The 20906-nt window shown below is 42.8% G+C and overlaps 1 pseudogene; it reads left to right on the top strand.

Moving 5' to 3' along the window:
- Window positions 1-592: 592 nt before the first annotated feature.
- Window positions 593-2875, top strand: LOC140492684 (cyclic AMP-responsive element-binding protein 1 pseudogene; annotated as a pseudogene).
- The last annotated feature ends 18031 nt before the right edge of the window (window positions 2876-20906 follow it).

The raw sequence follows: 20906 nt of genomic DNA on the forward strand, positions 1-20906 counted from the left end.
TCCCCTTAACCTTCTAAACTCCAATGAATACAATCCCAGGATCCTCACCCGATCCTCGTATGTTAGACCTCCCATTCCAGGGATCATCCATGTGAATCTCCGCTGGACACGCTCCAGTGCCAGTATGTCCTTCCTGAGGTATGGGGATCAAAACTGGACACAGTACTCCAAATGGGGCCTAACCAGTGCTTTGTAAAATCTCTGTAGCGCATCGCTGCTTTTATATTCCAACCCTCTTGAGATAAATGACAACATTGCATTTGCTTTCTTAATCATGGACTCAACCTGCATGTTTACCTTTAGAGAATCCTCGACTAGCACTCCCAGATCCCTTTGTACTTTGGCTTTATGAATTTTCTCACCATTTACAAGGTAGTCCATGCTTGTATTCTTTTTTCCAAAGTGCAAGACCTCGCATTTGTTCACGTTGAATTTCTTCAGCCATTTCCTGGACCACTCTCCCAAACTGTCTAGATCATTCTGCAGCCTCCCCACTTCCTCAGTACTACCTGCCTGTCCACCTAACTTCGTATCATTGGCAAACTTCGCTAGAATCCCCCCAGTCCCTTCATCCGGATAATTAATATATAACATGACCATGCAGGTAACCTTGCCTGGGATCCAATCAATGACAAGTCCAGCGGTAACTTCAGTGCATTTGCTGAATGGGCAGACTGTTCAAGTGCAAGGAGTTATCGAAGCAGCTCAGTCCTCAGTCATACAGTCCCCTCCAGTTCAGACTGTTCAGATCTCTACTATATCTGAATGTGAGGACTCCAAGGAATCTGTGGATAGCATGACTGACTCTCAGAAACGTAGAGAAATTCTATCGAGATGGCCTTCATTCAGGAAAATCCTGAATGAACTTTCTTCTGATCCCCTGGTGTGCCAAGAAATTGATGAGGAAAAATCAGAAGAAGAGTCTGTCTCAACTGTTACTACAATGACGATGCAGACACCCATCTATCAGACTATCAGCAGACAATACATTGCTATCACACAACGGGGGAGCAGTTCAGCTGGCCAACAATGGTTCAGATGGAGTGCAAGGACTCCAGACACTAACAATGACCAACGCAGCTACAGCCAAGGTTGGAGCAGCCATTGTACAGTATGCACAGAGCCCTGATAGACAGCAAATCTTTGTTGAAAATGTGTTGCTGGAAAAGCGCAGCAGGTCAGGTAGCAACCAAGGAACAGGAGAATCGATGTTTTGGGCATAAGCCCTTCTTCAGGAATCAGGCAGCATCCAAGGAACAGGAGAATCGACGTTTTGGGCATAAGCCCTTCTGTGCCAGTCAGCCAAGTGCTTGTACGAGGTGCTGCTGAAGATGTCCAAACCTATAAGATCCGTAAAACTCCTCACTCCACTGCTGGCCAGGGAATGGTTATGGCATCTTCACCAGTCCTGCAAAGCCAGTCCCAGAATGCTGAAGAAACCACTCATAAATGTGAAATCTGCCTCATGAAAAACAGTGAAGCAGCTCGAGAGTGCAGTCGCAAGAAGAAAGAGTATGTGAAATGCTGGGAGAATCGGGTTGCTATTCTGGAAAATCAAATTGAAAGAGAAGGTGTACAAAGTGGCCAAAAACAGCGTGAAACTAGAACTGGGAAAACGTTAAAGGTCAACTGAAAGCCACAAAAGAGCTATAAAGAAAAGTAATATAGAACATGAGAAAAATAAACTAGCACAAACTATAAAGACAGAGAGCAAAAGTTTATATAATGAGAAAAGAATGGCTAAAGTAAATGTTGGTCCTTTGGAAAATGAGAAGAAGCATTTAGTTATGGGATATCACAGTGGAGGATACAATATCTTTCCAGTAACTAGCAAAGAGACAAAGGTAGGTGAGGATTTGGAAACTATCATTATTACGGAACAGCTAGTTTTCGACTGTTTGGAGGTAATTGAGCTAATGATAGAAAAGTTTTCTGACCCTGATGGAATGCCTCCCAGGGTACTAAAAGAGATGCCAGGAAAAATAGCAAATGCACTGGCAGTAATTTTCTAAAATTCACTGGACTCTGTGGCAGTCCCAGCAGATTGGAAAACAGCAAAAGTGACACCACTGTTTTAAAAAGGAGGTGGACAAAAAGTGGGGAATTATATACCAGTTAGTTTATTCTCTATAGTGGGAAAGATGCTTGGGTCTATTATCAAGGAAGAAATAACAGGGAATCTCGATAGAAATTGTCCATTGTACAGATGCAGTATGGGTTCATGAAGGGCAGGTCATGCTTGACCAATCTTTTGGAATTCTATGAACACATTTCAAGCAAGGTGGACAACGGGGACCCAGTGGATGTGGTGTACCTGGATTTCCAAAAGACCATCAACAAGGTGCTGTGCAAGAGGCTGTTGCACAATATAAGGGTGCATGGCGTTAGCGGTAGAGTATTAGCATGGATAGAAGATTGGTAAACTAATAGGAAGCAAACTGTTGGGGACAAATGTGTATTATTCTTGCTGACAATCATTGACAAGTCGTGTGCCTCAGGGATCAGTATTGGGACTGCAATTATTTACAACTGATACAGATGATTTGGAGTTGGAACTACATGTAGGGTGTCAAAGTTTGCATGTGACACTAAGATGATTAGCAGGACAAAGTGAGCGGAGGACTGTGAAACTTTGCAGAGCAACATAGATACATTGAGTGAGTGGGTAATGGTCTGTCAAATTAAATAGAATGTTTGTAAGTATAAAGTTTATACTCTTTGGTTGTAGTAACATTTAAAAATAAAATCACTTGAATGTTAAAAAGTTGCATCATTTGCTCTGCAGAGTGACCTGAGCATCCTTCTGCATGAAGGTTGGTCACCAGGTGCAACAATCAGTTCAGAAAGCAAATGGAATTTTGTCCTTCGTTGCTGAAAGGAATGTGTTTAAAGGCAGAGGTTATGTTCCAGCTATATTTGGGTGCTGGTGAGGCCACCCCTGGAGTACTGCATGTAGTTTTTGTCTTCTTCCTTGAGAAAGGATGTACTGGCATGAGAGGGGGTGCAGAGGAGGTTAACTAGGTTGATCCCGGAGTTGAGGGGTTTGGCTTAAGAAAGACTGAGTAGATTGGGATTATATTCATTGGAATTCAGAAGAATGGAAAGATATAAAATAATGAATGGAATGGATAAAATAGAAATAGAGAGATGTTTCCACTGGCAGGTGAAGCAAGGACAAGAGAGCATCACCGCAAGATTAGAGGCAGCAAATTTAAGACTGAATTGAGCAGGAACGTCTTGACCTCGATGGAATTCATTGACCCGGGAAGTAGTTGATGCTAGTTCAGTAAATGTTTTTAAAGCTAGGTTAGATTTTTAAAAACGTAATTAATTAATGGACACGGTGAGAACGTGGGTAAATGGTTCTGTGTCCACAAACTGATCAGCCGTGATGTTATTGAATGGCAGAGCAGGCTCCAAGGGCAGGACGGCCTTCTCCTGTTCCTAGTTCTTCTGTTATACATCCCTCCCTCATTCGTGACTTGGAGGTGTTGGTGTTGGATTGGGATGGACAAAAGTAAAATTCACAGAACACCAGATTATTGGTCAACAGGATTATTTGGAAGCACTAGGTTTGCTGCTTCGTCATCAGGTGGGTTTGAGATGCTGTTGTGTCATTTTTAACTCTTGTAACTCATGAACAGCAACAAAAGCCACGAAGCAATCCGTATGCTCCAGCCAACAATGGGTCCCAGGTGATTGATGTCAGCGGCGGACCAATGGAAAGGCAAGGACAGAGCTGGAGGACCTGGCGGGGCAGTTGGTCCTCCGATCAATCAGGATGAATGAGGGGCGGGAGTAGACTATACCACGTGATCATTCTCGCGGTCGGTTCGGGATGTGTGGACAGAGAGCTGTTGGTAAAGATAGAAATAAACAGCAGGAAGCGGGAGGGAAATGGGTGTTGGCATGGGGTGAGAGGGTTCACAGACATTTGGTGCACATCGGAAACTACAAATTTGAAACTTACAGTCCCGTTTTTGTAGTACACGGGAAAATGCCTCATCTGGCGATTGACTCGAGTAAGCACCACCATCTTTATTCGGGGCAACAATTCACTGGGCACGTGCAGCCGCCAGCTTTGTAGGGGGCAAAGTTCAACGGGACGCATGTGCAGCCTTCTCTGGTAGACAGTCATAGGGCAGGATTTACATAGAGCATATTCACACCCAGAGAAATGGATTTTTTTTCTTGATTTGTTTTGTCATTCATTTAAATGATTTGGATGTGAATAGAGGCGGTACAGTTAGTAAGTTTGCAGGTGACACCAAAATTATTGGTATTGTGGACAGTGATAAAGGTTGTCTCAGGGTACAATGGGATATTGATCGGATGGATCAATGGGCTGGAGAGTGGCAGATAGGGTTTAATTTAGATAAATGTGAGGTGCTGCATTTTAGAAAAGCAAATCAGTGCAGGACTCACACACTAAATTGTAAGATCTTGGAGAATCTTGCTGAACAAAGAGACCTTGGAATGCAGGTTCATAGTTCCTTGAAAGCGTCGCAGGTAGATAGGACAGTGAAGAAGGCATTTGGTATGTTTCCCTTTATTGGTCAGAGCATTGAGTAGAGGAGATGGACAGGACATTGGTTAGGTCACTTTTGGAATATTTTGTGCAGTTCTGGTCTCCCTCCTTTCAGAAGGAGGCACCGAAACTTGAATGGTTTGAGAATTGATTTTCAAGGATGTTACCAGGGTTGGAGGATTTGAGCTGCAAGGAGAGGCATAATAGACTGGGGTTATTTTCCCTGGAGTGTCATAGGCTGAGGTGTGATGTTATAGAGGTTTATAAAGTCGTGAGGGACATGGATAGCATAAATAGACAAGGGTTGGTGGAGCCCAGAACTAGAGGATATAGGTTTAGGGTGAGGTGAGGGGGAAATTCAAAAGGAGCCTGAAGGACAACTAAAATTGTCACATTTCAAAGGCATTTGAATAGGAAGATTTCACAGGGATGTTGGCCAAGTGCTGGCAAATGAGAATAGATTAGGTTAGAATATCTGGTTGGCATGGATAGGTTGGACCGAAGAGTCTGTTTCTGTGCTAGACACCTCTGACTGTGGGATCATAAAAGTGAACATTGCTCTGATTCGTCTCTGGGCTCCTTGATGTCCATTTGTTTGTTATCTAGCTTCCTCGTCTCTCGTGTGTATTTTTGCTCGGTGTAATATTTTACTATTACGATCACAGACCTCTTTGTAAATGAATTGTCCACTGCTGCCTGGCTCCTGACCATATGCTCCATTATCAAGTTATTTTTTTCCACAATATTTTTGACAGTCAAGAGTTCTTATTTCCAATAAATCAGTGGATTTTCCTTCCATTTCTGACAGTCAAATTCTGCACCATTTTTATTCCCTGTAAATCATATTGCACTCCCTGAAACATGATGTGTATTTCTCCTTCCACAGATACCAGTGATCAAGGCCAAAGCTCTGTTTCCTGTTGAGAAGGTGATGTTTGACTTCCTTGTACTGCTGCAGTTGGTATGGTGAAGGTGCTCCCACAACGTGGTTGGGTAGGAGACATTACAGTTTATTCACTCAGAGATAGTGCAGAGTTAAAGATATCTGTACAAATCAACACGTTTTAATTTCACAAAAATATTGAATTTTTGACATAAGGCCACAGATGGAGAATATTATGTCCGGTGACCAAAACTTTTGCGAAATAAACATTTTTTCAGGAACGACTTAAAGGAAGAAAGCAGATCTTAGAGGGTTAGTGTGGGAATTCCAGACTGTGTTGCCTTGGAATCTATAGAAACAGTCACACAGCTGAACTCAAAAATAAACACGTCATTGGGAGTCTGAACTAAAATGAGTTATTGAGATATGAAAGGGTGTGTGGTGCAGGAAGATAGGAATGATTACAGCCAGGAATTAAACCAAGGGTGTGAAAGTAGATTGTTGTTGCTTATAAATAGGAGCATTTTGATGGATCAGCAAGTTCTGGTACAAGTGAGCACTTGGGCGGTAGTGTTTTCAATATTCTGGAGATTATAGGGAGGGTGATTGTGGGATGCTGGCCAGGAGTGGGTTTAGGTAATGAAATCTAGAGTTAACAAAATGAATGAATCAGTGTTTCAGTAACTGAGCTGAGACTGTGGTGAGGTCAGGTGATATCACTGAAGTCGAAACAGTGGTCTTGGAGTGGGACTGGGTTATCACCCTCGCCTCACCTCTGGAATTCAGCTGTTTGTCAGTTTGTGAAACAAGTCCGTGACAAGACCAGGATCTGAGTGGCCCTGGCAGAACCCAAACTGGGTGTCACAGAAGGTTATTGCTGAGCAGCTGCGTGACAGCACTGTTGATGACACCTTCCATCACTTCACTGCTAAGCGAGTGTCGACTGATGGAGGGAAATTGGCTGGGTCGGCTCTGTCCTGCGTTTTTGTGTTGAACATCCCTGGGAAATGTTCCACAATGTCAGTAGGTGCCAGTGCTGGACTTGTCTTGGTGGGCAGCAATTTCTGGAGCACAGCCATCAGTATTATTGCCACAATGCTGGCAGGGCCGACAGCCTTTATACTGCTTCTCCATTTCTTGATCTGATTTGAAATAAGTTTTCAACCAAGTTGATTCACGTCTGTGATGTCAGGGACCAATGAAGGCTCATCCACTTGGCATTGCTGGCTGAAGATTGCTGCAAATGCAGTTGTCTTGTCTGTTGCATGGATGTGTGAGACTCCTCCATCTGTAAGGGTTGGGATATCTGTGATGCTTCCTGCAGTGAGTTGTTTAATTGTCCATCAAAATTCCTGACTAGGTGTGGCAGAACTGCAGAGCTCAGATCTGAACAATTGGTTGTTGGATCACATAGTTCTATTTGGTATTGCTTGCACTGTTTGGCATGCAGGTTGGGTAGCTTCACCAGGTTTGCACCACATTTTTAGGTATGCCTGGTATTGCTCCTGGCATGCCCTGTGGAACTCTCCATTGAACTAGGGTTGATCCCCTGACTTCATGTTAATGGTTGAATGGGGATATACTAGGCCATGAGATTTCAAATTGGGCTGGAGTACAGTTCTGTTGCTGTTGTTGGCCCACAGTGAGGCCGAAGTTGCAGGGTTAAGAGGCTGATTGTGTTGTTGTATTTTCCAGTGCATTGGTAGATGTAATGTGGTCCATTCAGTTTCATTCCTTTGTTAGACTGTGCAGTGATTCATACAGTGAGTGGTTTGGTGGGCCACTGTCAGGAATGCAACTTTTAAAAAACGGTTTTGTGATTTACACATGAAAGAAGTGAAACGATCATGGTATTCGAACAGATGAAAGACTCAACAGATAATCAAGGTATTTTTCAATGGAGAATTTCAGTTACATCACACTATAAATTTTTGCTATAAATTCTGTGCCTTAGAATTGTGCTCTCCACAATCACCTGATGAAGGAGCGGTGCTCCGAAAGCTAGTGTGCTTCCAATTAAACCTGTTGGACTATAACCTGGTGTTGTGTGATTATTAACTGAGAATATGACAGTACTACTAACAGGACTGCATGTAAACAGGCTCAGTCCAGTTAATCAATACATTCAGAAGGATTTCCTCCAAGTTTGATGACGCAATATTAGTCAAAACCGTCAACTTCAACCTGCAATGATGCTCTTAATACAAACTTCAGGCTGACACAAAGCTCCACACCCCACTGCAATGTGGTAACTAGGCCCGGCCCAGGAACTGGAACTGTGACTCAAAACTGTGATCTCAAAGGAAGTGAGCAAACATAATTCTGACAGATTAGTTCTCAGAGATGAGTAGCAAGTTTGAGACAAGGCAGGTGGTATGCCTTCTTGCATTTAGCTTAACTGCATTCCTTATTTACAGTCGTGTTTTGCAAAGTATAAAGAACTGTTTTTTTCCATAGTTGGGGAGTTTTAATCTCATTGATCACAATTGCTGCCTCCCACTCCCCAAGTCAAATCATAGGATCTATAACAAAACAATACACTGCAGATGCTGGAGATCTGAACCCCAAAAACCAAGTGCTGGAGAAACGCAGCAGTTCTGAGGGCATCGGTGAAGAGAAAAAACATGTTACATTTCAAGTTCACTGACTCTTTGTCTGAACGGACAAAAGGTCATGAGACTTTGAACTTACAATGTTTTTTTTCCCCTCAGAGATGCTGCTGGACCTGCAGTTCTCCAACATTGTGCTTTCTATAGTGAACTTTGTTTACAAAACAGATCGGAAAATACTAATCTGCAAAAGTGAAAGGTTCATTGTAAACATGAGCGTAGTGTCCACACTTGCGTTACACAAGCACGCCTCAGTTTAAAAAACAAGATTTAACTCTGTGACATTCCACCTAAAAATTAGCCAAGTTACACCAGTAATAAAGCTCCTCCACCCAATGAGGCACTTCAGTACAACATCCTGCAGTGTTGCACACAGCCACCTTTACCAAAGAATGATCACATGTCACAAAATTGAAGGCAGAGAACATGTCTCTTTAAAGGAGCTGAAGTCAAACTCTCAGTTTTTGGAAGACCTTTTATTAAAACTGAACATTTAAATCTCAGAGCATAATCTTTGCTTTTTAAAATAAAGTGTGTGGGAAACATCCCACATCTTGTTACAGGTTCTGTTCAGTCTGATACATAGAGCCAAAGGTCAAGCAAACATCACACTTTCCATTCACTTCTACAAAGGGCTGACATCACATTTCTTCAGGATTTAAAGTATTTTGTAAATTGTTTGTAAAATCATTTGTCACGTTAAAGAACTGGACAATAAATGTCATTGTATACAATAAGAGTGAAGCCTGTGACAGCAGATTTAGCTTAGGAGGGCAGTGTATGTGCTTTCTAAATTCTGGGAGCACTTTGGGAGACTGCTCCCAGATGGTGATAGTGAGCATATCTCGAATGCACTGTTTAGATTTGGGAATCCATGGGAATCAATATGTGGTTTCACTAATACTTGGCTTGCGTTGTTGGCGTACAGTAAGCAATCCATAAAGTTACTTATGTATTGTTGTTGACTACCTGAATGGTATTCAAATCTGCCAGGTTGCCTTCAATAGTGTGAATGCATCTATTGTAAATATTTGGAATATTCCAGAACTGCCCAGTGCTTGACAAATTCAGGAGGGACAAAAAATAACATTTGAGTAATTTTAAATTAAGAATCTAAGAGGATGTAACCACTGAAGTATTCAATTCAAATAGTTAAATGGAGTGCTCACATTTAAAATACCTCTTCTCCATAGGAATGGATGGACTGACAGAATTGGGACCAAATTCCTAGCTGGGACGTGTGAAATGTGTTTTGATAAAGTCACCTGCATTTACCAACAATAAATTGGAAAGCTCGGAAATTTAAAAAAAAACTATACGAGCTTCATTGTTGCTCCAGTCTGGTCCCAAGCTCTGTGAAAAAATAACAATGTTCAGGTTTATTGCATACACTCTGAAACACATGTTTCTTCTACAGATCCTGCAAGTTTCCCCAATGAGCACAGTCCATCCAAATGATGTTGCTAACTTTGGCCAACTCGTTTCTTTCCTAGCCTCTATAGCCTGAAGAGCGACCAGAAGCAATTACTCCACATATGTGAGAACAGTACCAACGAGGATTCTTTCCTTCAGAATTGACTTCCATATATTCAGTGCCCAGAACAGATAAAAAGCTTGTTACCTTTTATAGAGCAATGATTCAGTGGGAGTAAAACCTGTTCTTGCTTAAAAATCATGCTGTCTAAATTTTAAACATGAACACTTCTTAATAGTTCACCAGATCCTAATGAAATATTTGGTGCGAAACAAATCACATGATACATAGTTATTCAGATAATAAAACAAGTTTGTTCATTGAAGAACCCAGAGGAAAAGGTCATGAAACAATGTGATATACCTCAATCATCATTTCAAGTGCATTCTCTGCATAAATTCTCCTTTTCTTCCTCGAAGTATTCAACTTCTTGAATAATTGAGAGAATGAAGTCGCAGTTGTACAACACGAAATCAAACCCTTCAGTCCAACTTGCCCATGCTGACCAGATATCCAAAATTAATCTAGTCCCATTTGCCAGCATTTGTTCCATATCCATCTTAAACCCTTTCTACTGATTATCAGTTTGTTTTACTTTATCAGCACTTGAAATACTGACATTTTCTTTTCTCCCAACATTGGTTAAAGAAATTATAAGTTCGCTCATCCAAGTTAATTTTGTAATCTTTCACAAAGGAACAAGTGAGGACAACATACAGCTGAGTGCAAAACAAAATACTGCAGCTGCGTGATATCTGGGAACACTCTAAAGGTGAGGCACTGATACTGCACAAGTTTGTCAGCATGGTTTCAATTACTGACAATTTTTAGTAATGTCTTAGCCTTCACAGAGTTAAGGTAAATGTGAGATATCTGAATTTCATGAATTCGTTCCTATCGCACTTTGATCAACAAAAATTATTCTTGGTTTAATCTACTCAAAGGAGAAAGTGACGACCAAAGAAGCTGGACATCAGAGTCAAAAAGTGTCATGCTAGAAAAGCACAGCAAGTCAAGCAGCATCCGAGAAGCAGGAGCATTGATGTTTCGGGCATAAGCCCTTCATCAGGCATCACAGGCTTCGGAAAAATAACTGGCATAGACTTATGCCAATACATATGTAGACGGGTCAGACCATGTTCCTATCAGATTAGAGACTAATTTCAGATTTGGTACCATTCAGTGCAACATTTCAATATGATATTTACATATGTACCTAAAAGAGAAGTTGTCTAAAATTACAAGCTCTAGAATGATTTTACGATTATACTTGGAAATAAAGCTGGTGACCCAGAATGGCAAAGTGAAGGCCCATCAGTATCGCCTTGGGCAGTGTCAAGTAAGAATTTGACAACAGAGTTGCCACTTTAGTGTTACCTGCAGTCTGGCCAAATTGCAGCAAAAATGTGTTCAATTTTATCTGCAAACTATTGAATGCAAATTCCTCCTTGTACAGTAATGAGGCAGAATTTTGGGATGTCATTTTTAAAATATATTATTTTCAAAGTTACTCACAATTAAGAGTGATCATTTGGTGCTGTCTGCATAACACAATATGAAGAGGAATTAACAAAAAAAAACATTATAACACAAATTCAGAGTCACTAATTCATTGATATTGCATGGGTCCAGCATTTATAAGTAATCAATTTTTAAAAATAAATACAGATACATTTACTAACTATATTGGAGTACAGTCAAGTTTCTTACTGAACTGTGACAGGATTGGACAGAGTCCACATGGATTTAAGAGAGGGGAATCATGCTTAGCAAATCTACTGAAAGAATCTACAGAGTTGAATATTAAATTAAGAAATTGCAGGACAATTAGAAAAGCTTATCAATAAACATGGTAGACTGGGTTTTGTGAAAGAGAAACTATATTTGACAAACTTATGACAATTCATTGAGGAGATAACAAGCAGGGCTGATAAAGGGCAATCCAATGATGTTCTGTATTTGGATTTTTAAAATGCAAATGATAAGGTGTTACATAAAAGTTAATTGCACAATTTCGGAGCTCATGGTATCAGGGTAATGTATTAGACTGGATTGAGGATTGGTTAACCACACTGGTTGTTGCTGAGTCCTCACTTGCAGTGCTGTATACAATGTTAGCTCCCATATTTAATAAAGGATAAACCAACATCGGAGACTATTCAAAAAAAATTCACTTAGCTACTTCGACGACGAAAGGGTTGACCTGCCAAGAATAAATAAGCAGGTGTGATCTTATGGAAACAAGATTCTGAAGAGTTTGACAGGGTGGATGTTGACTCGATCTTCTAGCACCAGTAAAGTCTCAAACCAGGGGACTTTACAGAAGGGATCATTGATTTTAGAAAAAGTAAGTGTTTTTTTCTCTCATTGAATGGCTAGAATTTTCTCGCCCGAACTTTTGTGAAAGTTAAATGCGGGAGGGGAATGGTTGGCTTACTCTTCGGAGGGTTGTTCTGGCTTGTTGGGCTGAAGGGCCTGTTTCCACACAGTAGGGAATCTATGATTCTATCTCAAATTATTTTAAAAGAGGGCAGATAGATTTTTGAAATATTGAGAAGTTGAGGGCTATGCGGATCAAGCATAAAAGAGGTGTTGATGACTGGGTTGGCCTAGCCACGATCTGACAGAATGGGGCAACAAGCTGAATGAGGTAAATTGCCTACGCCTGCTCCGATTCCTTGAGGCTCCGTTTCATGTTTTTCTTGTCTCCACAGAAGTGTGCGAGACAATGTGCTGAAGATCTCAGATGTTGTGAAAATGGTGTGTTTATGTACTGGTTCATTTGGCAGTGACTCATCAATCACAGCTATACAGTCATGAGTAGGAAGGGAATTCCCTCCATGAATAAAGGAAATCTACTGCAGCGCTCACACAAAGGGATCCTTACCCTCAGTAAACCCCCCTATCACTTTACCCAACACATCAGCAAAAGTAGGACACACTGCGCATGCTCTATCCAACAAAGGGCCCTCGGGGATTGATATCTACACCGGACCAATGAAAGGACGGCGGGCGGGACTGGAGGACCTAGGGGCGGTTGGTCCTCCAACCAATCAAAGGGAATGAAGGGCGGAGCTAAACTAAACCATGTGATCACCCTCGCGCGGGGCGCAGATTCGCCATAATGAATGCTCGGGAAGTTATGGAGAGAAAGGTTACGGTAAGGAAAGAAATAAACAGGGAAACGGGAGAAAAACTGTGTTGTTTAATTGTCCATGACCATTCACAACTGGATGTGGCAGAACTGCAGAGCTCTGATCTGATCCATTGATTGTTGGGATTACTTAGCTCTGTTGCTTGCTGCTGATACTGTTTGATATGGATTTACTAAGGGGAGGTCATGCCTGACAAACCTGTTGGTATTCTTTGAAGAGGTGACAAGCAGGTTAGACCAGGGAAACCCAGTGGATGTGATGTATCTAGACTTCCAAAAGGCCTTTGATAAGGTGCCATATGGGAGGCTGCTGAGCAAGGTGAGGGCCCATGGTGTTCGACGTGAGCTAATGGGATGGATTGAGGATTGGCTGTCTGACAGAAGGCAGAGAGTTGGGATAAAAGGTGCTTTTTCAGAATGGCAGCTGGTGACAAGCGGTGTCCCGCAGGGTTCAGTGTTGGGGCCACAGCTGTTCACATTATATTTTATTAATCTGGATGAAGGGACTGGGGGCATTCTAGCGAAGTTTGCCAATGATACGAAGATAGGTGGACAGGCAGGTAGTACTGAGGAAGTGGGGAGGCTACAGAAGGATATAGACAGTTTGGGAGAGAGGTCCAGGAAATGGCTGATGGAATTCAACGTGAACAAATGCGAGGTCTTGCACTTTGGCAAAAAGAATAAAAGCACAAACTACTTTCTAAACGGTGAGAAAATTCGTAAAGCCAAAGTGCAAAGGGATCTGGGAGTGCTAGTCGAGGATTCTCTAAAGGTCAACATGCAGGTTGAGTCTGTGATTAAGAAAGCGAATGCAATGTTGTCTCTTATCCCAAGAGGGTTGGAATATAAAAGCAGAGATGTACTACTAAGACTTTATAAAGCTCTGGTTAGGCCCCATTTGGAGTACTGTGTCCAGTTTTGGTCCCCACACCTCAGGAAGGACATACTGGCACTGGAGCGTGTCCAGCGGAGATTCACACGGATGATCCCTGGAATAGTAGGTCTAACATATGAGGAGTGGCTGAGGATCTTGGGATTGTATTCGTTGGAGTTTAGAAGATTAAGGGGAGACTTAATAGAGACGTACAAGATAATACATGGCTTGAAAAGGGTGGATGCTAGGAAATTGTTTCCGTTAGGTGAGGAGACTAGGACCCGTGGACACAGCCTTAGAATTAGAGGGGGTAAATTCAGAACAGAAATGCGGAGACATTTCTTCAGCCAGAGAGTTGTGGGCCTGTGGAATTCATTGCCACGGAGTGCAGTGGAGGCCAGGATGCTAAATGTCTTCAAGGCAGAGATTGATAGATTCTTGTTGTCTCGGGGAATTAAGGGCTACGGGGAGAATGCGGGTTAGTTGAGTTGAAGTGCCCAGCAGCCATGATTGAATGGCGGAGTGGACTCGATGGGCCGAATGGCCTTACTTCCACACCTATGTCTTATGGTTTTATGATATGCAGGTAGTCCTGCTTGGTAGCTTCACCAGGTTGGCACTTCATTTTTAGGTATGCCTGGTGCTGCTCATGGTATGCCGTCCTTTCCTGTCCATTGTGATGGGTGAGTGCGGGATGTACAAACCCATGAGATTACAGATTGTGCTGGAGTACAGTTCTGCTGCTGTTGTTATCCCACAGTGCCTCAGAGAGATCCAGTTTGAGTTCCTACATCTGTCCCATTTAGCACAGTGATAGTACCACACAGCGCAATGGAGGTTTTTCTCAACTTTAAGGTCAGGCTTTTTCTCCAACAAGACTGTGGGATGGTCGCTCTTACCGATACTGTCATGGACAGATGCATTTGCAGCTGGCAGATTCTTAATAATAAGATTTTTTATGTTTTTCCCTCTTGCTGGTTCCGTTACCACCTGCTGCAAACCCAGTTGAGCAGCCATGTCGTTGAGGACCCGACCAGCTCAGTCAGTAATCCTGCTGCTAAGCTACTCTTGGTAGAGGACGTTGAAATCCTGTACTCAGAGTAGGCTTGTCACCATTTTATTGCCTCAGTGCTTCCTCCAAGTGTTGTTCAACATGGCGGAGCACTGATTCATCAGCTGTGGGAGCACGGTACGTGGTAATTAGCAGGAGCCACGAGACTTCCTGGTGTCCAAAGTCAATGCTGAGTACTCCCAAGGCAAATGGTTCCTGTGTGTACACTACTGTGCCATCACCTCTGCCTGGTCTGTCCTGTTGGTGGGACAGGACATATCCAGAGATTTCAGGAGAAAGTGAAGACTGCAGATGCTGGAGATCAGAGTCAAGTGTGTGGTGCTGGAAAAGCACAGCAGGTCAGGCTGATGAAGGGCTTAGGCTCGAAACGTCGATTCTCCTTCTCCTCGGATGCTGCCTGACCTGTTGTGCTTTTCCATCATCACACTCTCGATATCTAGGGATGGTGATGGTGGTGTCTGGCCATTATCTGTAAGGGATTACTCTGTGAGTATGACTATGTCAGGCTGTTCCTTGACTAGTCTGTGAGACAACTTGCCACGTTTTGGCACAAAAAAAACAGATGTTAGTGAGCAGGATGTTGCAGATTCGAGAGGGCTGATTCTGTGGTTGTATTTCCTAATGCCTTGTTAGATGCCAAGTGGTCCATCCAGTTTCATTCCTTTGTTGAGACTTTGCAGTGATTAATACAGTGAGTAGCTTGTTGGGCGACTGTCAGGTTGGCAGGATTTTTTTCGCCTTTGACAATAGTTCCATGGAGATCAGGAGATTCCTAATTTCAGTTATTTTTTTCTTGAATTCAGATTCCACCATCTGCCGAGCTGTGATTCGAACAAGGACTTCAGTTGTACATTTTAATATATCTGGATAAAAGTTAAATACATTAGGTTTGTTCACTCATTTTAAATTTCACTAACCCTGGTTTGTTTCTTTGTAAAACACTGTCCATCATCCTGTCTCCTTTATCCTTCCCTTCAACAACAAGAGCAAGGAGCACATTGAGTTTCTCTGTCACTAAGACTGAGACAATCCGATCAGCGGCCTCTGCTGCTTCCCTCCCTCCCACTAGCCCACCGAGACTAACTGCCTCACGTGGTGTTCCTGATTTTTTTCCCAAACTTGCATCTTTCTCCAGTCTCTTCTCAAGCCTTATCAGAGCTCACCTTGATCTTTTACTAGTCTCACTAAACTACAGACATTCCAACTCTGTTTCCTCCTCATCACTCCCCCTTGCCAATTCACAGGTATTGTTCCTTGTTCTGTCTGTCTGTCTTTTCTGGTTATGTCTTTCTCATCCATTCCGCAAAAAAAAACTAACATTTGATCTCACCATCATTTGTAAATCCTGCTCCATCTCCACTCTCCCTTTCATTTCTGAATTCCTTGTATTTGGTGTCCCTCAAGGATCTATCCTTGATCCCTTCTGTTTCTCACCTACGCACTGCCAGGAGGTGACATCGTCCAAAAGCACAGTGTGAGGTTTCACATGTACACTGACGATGTCCTGCTCTCCCTCCCCACCATCCCCCTACATTGCTCCACTGTTGCTCAGTTATCAAACTGCTTATCACATTCCCACTACTCGATTAGCTGCAATTTCCTCCAATGAAACATTGTTACGGTTAAACCAATTACCTTCAGTTGCTATTACAAATTTCTTTCCCTTACTGCTGAGCCCGTCCCTCTCACTGGGTGCGGTCTGAGGCAGAACTACACTCTTCACAACATTGCTGTCATATCTGTAACCCCAAGGTGACCTTCTGATCAGACATCTACGTAATCACAAACGCCAGGAATTCTCTAAAATGTTGTTTGTCTCCACCTCACCCCAGCTCCATTGCTACTGAAACCCCATATCCGTGTCGGTGTTACCTTAAACTTGATGAATCTGAAATGAACCCTTGATTTCGTGACTGACCCAGAATCTGCTAGCTTTCAGTGTTTCCTGCACAATTACCCCCTGATCCCTTTGTAGTGCAGTTTTCTACAGTTTCCACCATGGAAATGGCACTCTGTTCTCTTATCATCCCCTCCAAAATGACCGACTTCACTTTTGCCCAAATTATACTCCATCTGACAACTTGTTGCCCCCTTCTCCTTTGCATCTCTCTCTCTCTTCACAATACTCTTAGAACTTTACAGTTATGCCGTTTCCAGGAGCACCCCCCCCCCGCCTCCATTCTTCTAAACATTTACTGGGAGCACTGGGCAGTGTGAAGCATGCAGAGTTGCTCTGTTTTTAGAGATACTCTATGGGAGGAGCTTGCTGCCCATTGGTCAGAATGGAGGCAACTTGCCCATCGAGCTGCATGAGCCTTTCACACCCCATGTCTTATTGATGAGGCACAGCAGCAGCACGGAAGGCAAAAAAGAAGCAAATCCTGCTCTCCACATCTCACTGACTCTTGGAATATTCTTTCCCATGTGTCAAAGATCTGCCCTGTTCAGTCACATGAAGTTCCAAGGTGGAAACTCCTAGAAACCCACATAGATTTCCACCTGAACTGACTGCTGACCTCCACAAGGGGTAATGTGTCCAGTCATCCTGGGCCAGGAGGAGGGGATGGTGAGAATTTCTAACCTGAACTGACAATGACAGATTTTATAAACTTGTATTACAGGATACTACAGGTGGACATTCAGATGGTAATCTCAATCATTGTAACACCTAACTCTGATTGAATTAGTCAATTCATCAGGACCTGGATATTTACATTGTGTGTGAGCATTGTATTCCCATTTGCTGCATAAAAGTTCTCCTTTGAATCTTCCCAAACCTTTCATGTGTATCCTGTAATCCTTGTATAATGAGCTGATAGGTATAAGGTTTATTATTATAACGTGTAACTTTTCTAAACCCCTCTGTAACAGCTCCTCTCAACTGCCTTTGCTACAAGGAGAACACCTCAGTTTCCCCAAACCCCTGATTCCCCAATGTCTGTTTGCTCTCTATAAGGCACACATCAGGATTCTGTTGGAACATTCTCCACTTGCCTGCATCAGTGCAGCCCCCAACACTATTAAATAAAGTGAACATCCTCCAGGACAAAGCATTGTGCCTGAGTGGTGTCCCATCCACTACCTTCAGCATTCCCTCTCCCCATCCCAGAGACACAGTGGCATCACTGTGTAAAAGGTAAAGGCAGCATTGTCCTACCAGACCATAGGGCTGCGCTGTCATTAGGGAAGAAACTGGAGCCCCTGGAAGAAACCCATGCAGACACTGGGAGAATGTGCAAGTCCCACAGAGACAGTTGTCCAAAGCTGGAATCGAACCTGGGGCCCTGACAGCAGGGCTAATCACTGAGCCACTGTGCCACCCCAAAATTGTAATTTGATTCACAACTACCACTTCGTCTGAGAGTTCATTCCACACATAAACCATTGTCTGAACAAAAATAAAAAAAATTCCCGAACGCCTTTTTAAAGCCATTCTGCTGTCACCTTAAAAGGTATGTACCCAGTCTTGAATCGCGTCCCTTCCTGGAAAGGACACCAGCTGTTCACATTACTGATACCACCCCTCCATGATTTGAGAAACGTCTAATAAGGTCACTCCTCAGCCTCCTGCGCGCCAGTGAAAGAAGTCGCAGCCTATCCAGCCTCTGCTTATAATTGAAACTATCCATTCCCCTCAACATCCTGGTAAATCTATTCTGAATCTGCTCCAACTACATAATGTCCTCCTGATATCAGCATGACCAGAACTGGACACTGAATTCCAGAAAAGGCCGCCCCAACATCCAAAATAATGTCCCAACTCTTATACTCAAAGGTCTGAGCAATGAAGGCAAGTGTGCTAAGCACCTGCTTAACCACCCTGTCTACATGTGACAGAGACTTGAAAGACCCGAACCCCTTGGCCTCTTTGTTCCATATCACGACTTGAGGCCCTGTTTTTAATTAATGTAAGTCTGCCCTCGTTTGTTTTTTCAAGATGTAATATTTTGCATTTATTCCAATCCAAAGATCCCAAAAAACCCTAAGCATTAAAGACAGTAGGAGTATACTTAAGAGGGAAGTCAGGAGGGCAAAAAGGGGACATGAGATAGCTTTGGCAAATAGGGTTATGAATAATCCCAAGGGTGTTTATAAATACATTAAGAACAAAAGGGTAACTCGACAGAGAATAGGGCTCCACAAAGATCAGTAAGGTAGCCGATGTGTGGAGCAGCAGGAGATGGGAGAGATAGTAACTGAATGTTTTGCATCAGTGTTTACTGTGGAGAAGGACATGGGCAATATCGAATGTGGGGAAATAGGTGTCGACATGTTGAATATGTCCATCTTACAGAGGAGGACGTGCTGGGTGTCTTGTAACTCGTAAAGATTGGTTAATTCCCAGCACCTGATCAGGTGAACCCGAGAACTCTGGGAAGCTGGGAATGTGATTGCTGGGCCTCTGTCTGAGATATTTGTATCATCGATTATCACAGGTGAAATGCCGGAAGATGAGAGGTTGGTTAACGTGGTGCAGCTATTTCAGAAAAGTGGTAAGGACAAGCCAGGGAACTCTCGATCAGTGAGCCTGACATTTATGCTGGGCAAGTTGTTGGAGGGAATCCTGAGGAACAAGATGTGCATGTATTCTGAAAAGCAAGGACTGATTAGTGATAGTCAGCATGACTATGTGCGTGGGAAATCATGTCTCTCAAACTTGATTGAGTTATTTGAAGATACATTCGAAGATGTATCAAAGAGGATTGTTGAGGGCAGAGGTAGACATGATCTATGGAATTCAGTAAGGCGCTCGACAAGGTTCCCCATGGAAGACCGGTTAGCAAGGTTAGATCTCATGGAATACAGGGAGAACTAGCCGTTTGGATACAGAACTGGCTCAAATGTAGAAGGCAGGGTGGTGGAGGGTTGTTTTTCAGATTGGAGGCATGTGACCAGTAGAGTGCTGCAAGGATCGGTGCTTTTCGTCGTTTATATGTATGCTTTAGATATGAGCATAGGAGGTATAGTTAGTAAGTTTGCAGATGACACCAAAATTGGAGGTATAGTGGACAGCGAAGAGGGTTACCTCAGATTACAACAGGATGTTGTTCAGATGGGTAAGAAGTGGCAGATGGAGATTAATGCAGATAAATGTGACGTGCTGCATTTTGGAAAAGCAAATCTTAACAGGACTGATGCACTTAGTGGCAATTTCCTAGATAGTGTTGATGAACAACGATATCTTGCAGTGCAGGTTCATATTTCCATGAACATAGAGTTGCAGGTAGATAGGATATTGAAGAAAGTGTTTGGAATACATTCCTTTATTGATCAGAGCATTGAGTATAGAAGTTGGAAGGTCATGTACAGGACATTGGTTAGGCCTCTTTTGGAATATTGTGTGCAATTCTGTTCTCCGTCAATCGGAAGGATGTTGTGAAACTTGAAAGGGTCAACAAAGATTTACAAGGATATTGCCAGGGTTTGAGCTGCAGGAAGAGTGCAAAAAGGCTGGGGCTTTCTTTCCCTGGAGCATCAGAGACTGAAGGGTGACCTCGCAGAGGTTTATAAAATCATTAGTAGCATGGATAGGGTAAACAGACAAGGTCTTTTCCCTGAGTAGGAGAGTCCAGAAATAGAGAGCATAGGTTGAGGGTGAGAGGGGAAAGATATAAAAGGGAACTAAGGAATAACTTTTTCATGCAGAGAGTGGTGCGTGTATGGAATAAGCTGCCAGAAGAAGTGGTGAAGGCTGACAATTATAACATTTTAAAGGCATTTGGATACTTGACATGAATAGGAAAGATTTAGAGGGATATGGCCCAGGTGCTGGCAAGAGGGATAAGATTAGGTTCGGATATCTGGTCGGCATGGACAAATTTGACCGAAGTTTCTGTTTAGTGCTGTTCATCTGTGACTCACAGCTCAGTCGGTTTCGGTCTCTTCAAAGATAAATCTTAGTCTGTTTTATTTTAGTAAAGATACAACATTCAGTAGGGCGACGGCTTATATCTTTAAATACACATCTTATGATATTTGATTAAGTTTTTTAATATAAAATATTGTTCCTAATTTATTCTAGAGTAGTGTTTTGTAAAGCTGTAAGGCTGTGTGCCTTTTTCTGGGTCTGTGGACTGTTAAGGTGCAGAGGTGGCCATTCGTACAGTGATGTGCTCTTCCTGTTGGTTTTAGGAGATTAAGGAAAGTTTCAGCGATCCTGATTGTCTGCAGGAAGTGAGGATGCAAATCCTGTAGGATTTCATGGACCAGATGGAGCGATGGTTAAAGGTAATGAAGAATTTACAGGAGCCGGGGGGATGGGGGGTGGGGGGTGATCGGTGGCAGTTTCAGAAAGGTAGGAATACTGCCGAT

This window comes from Chiloscyllium punctatum, chromosome 21, assembly GCF_047496795.1.
Source record: "Chiloscyllium punctatum isolate Juve2018m chromosome 21, sChiPun1.3, whole genome shotgun sequence".
Classification (NCBI taxonomy): Eukaryota; Metazoa; Chordata; class Chondrichthyes; order Orectolobiformes; family Hemiscylliidae; genus Chiloscyllium; species Chiloscyllium punctatum.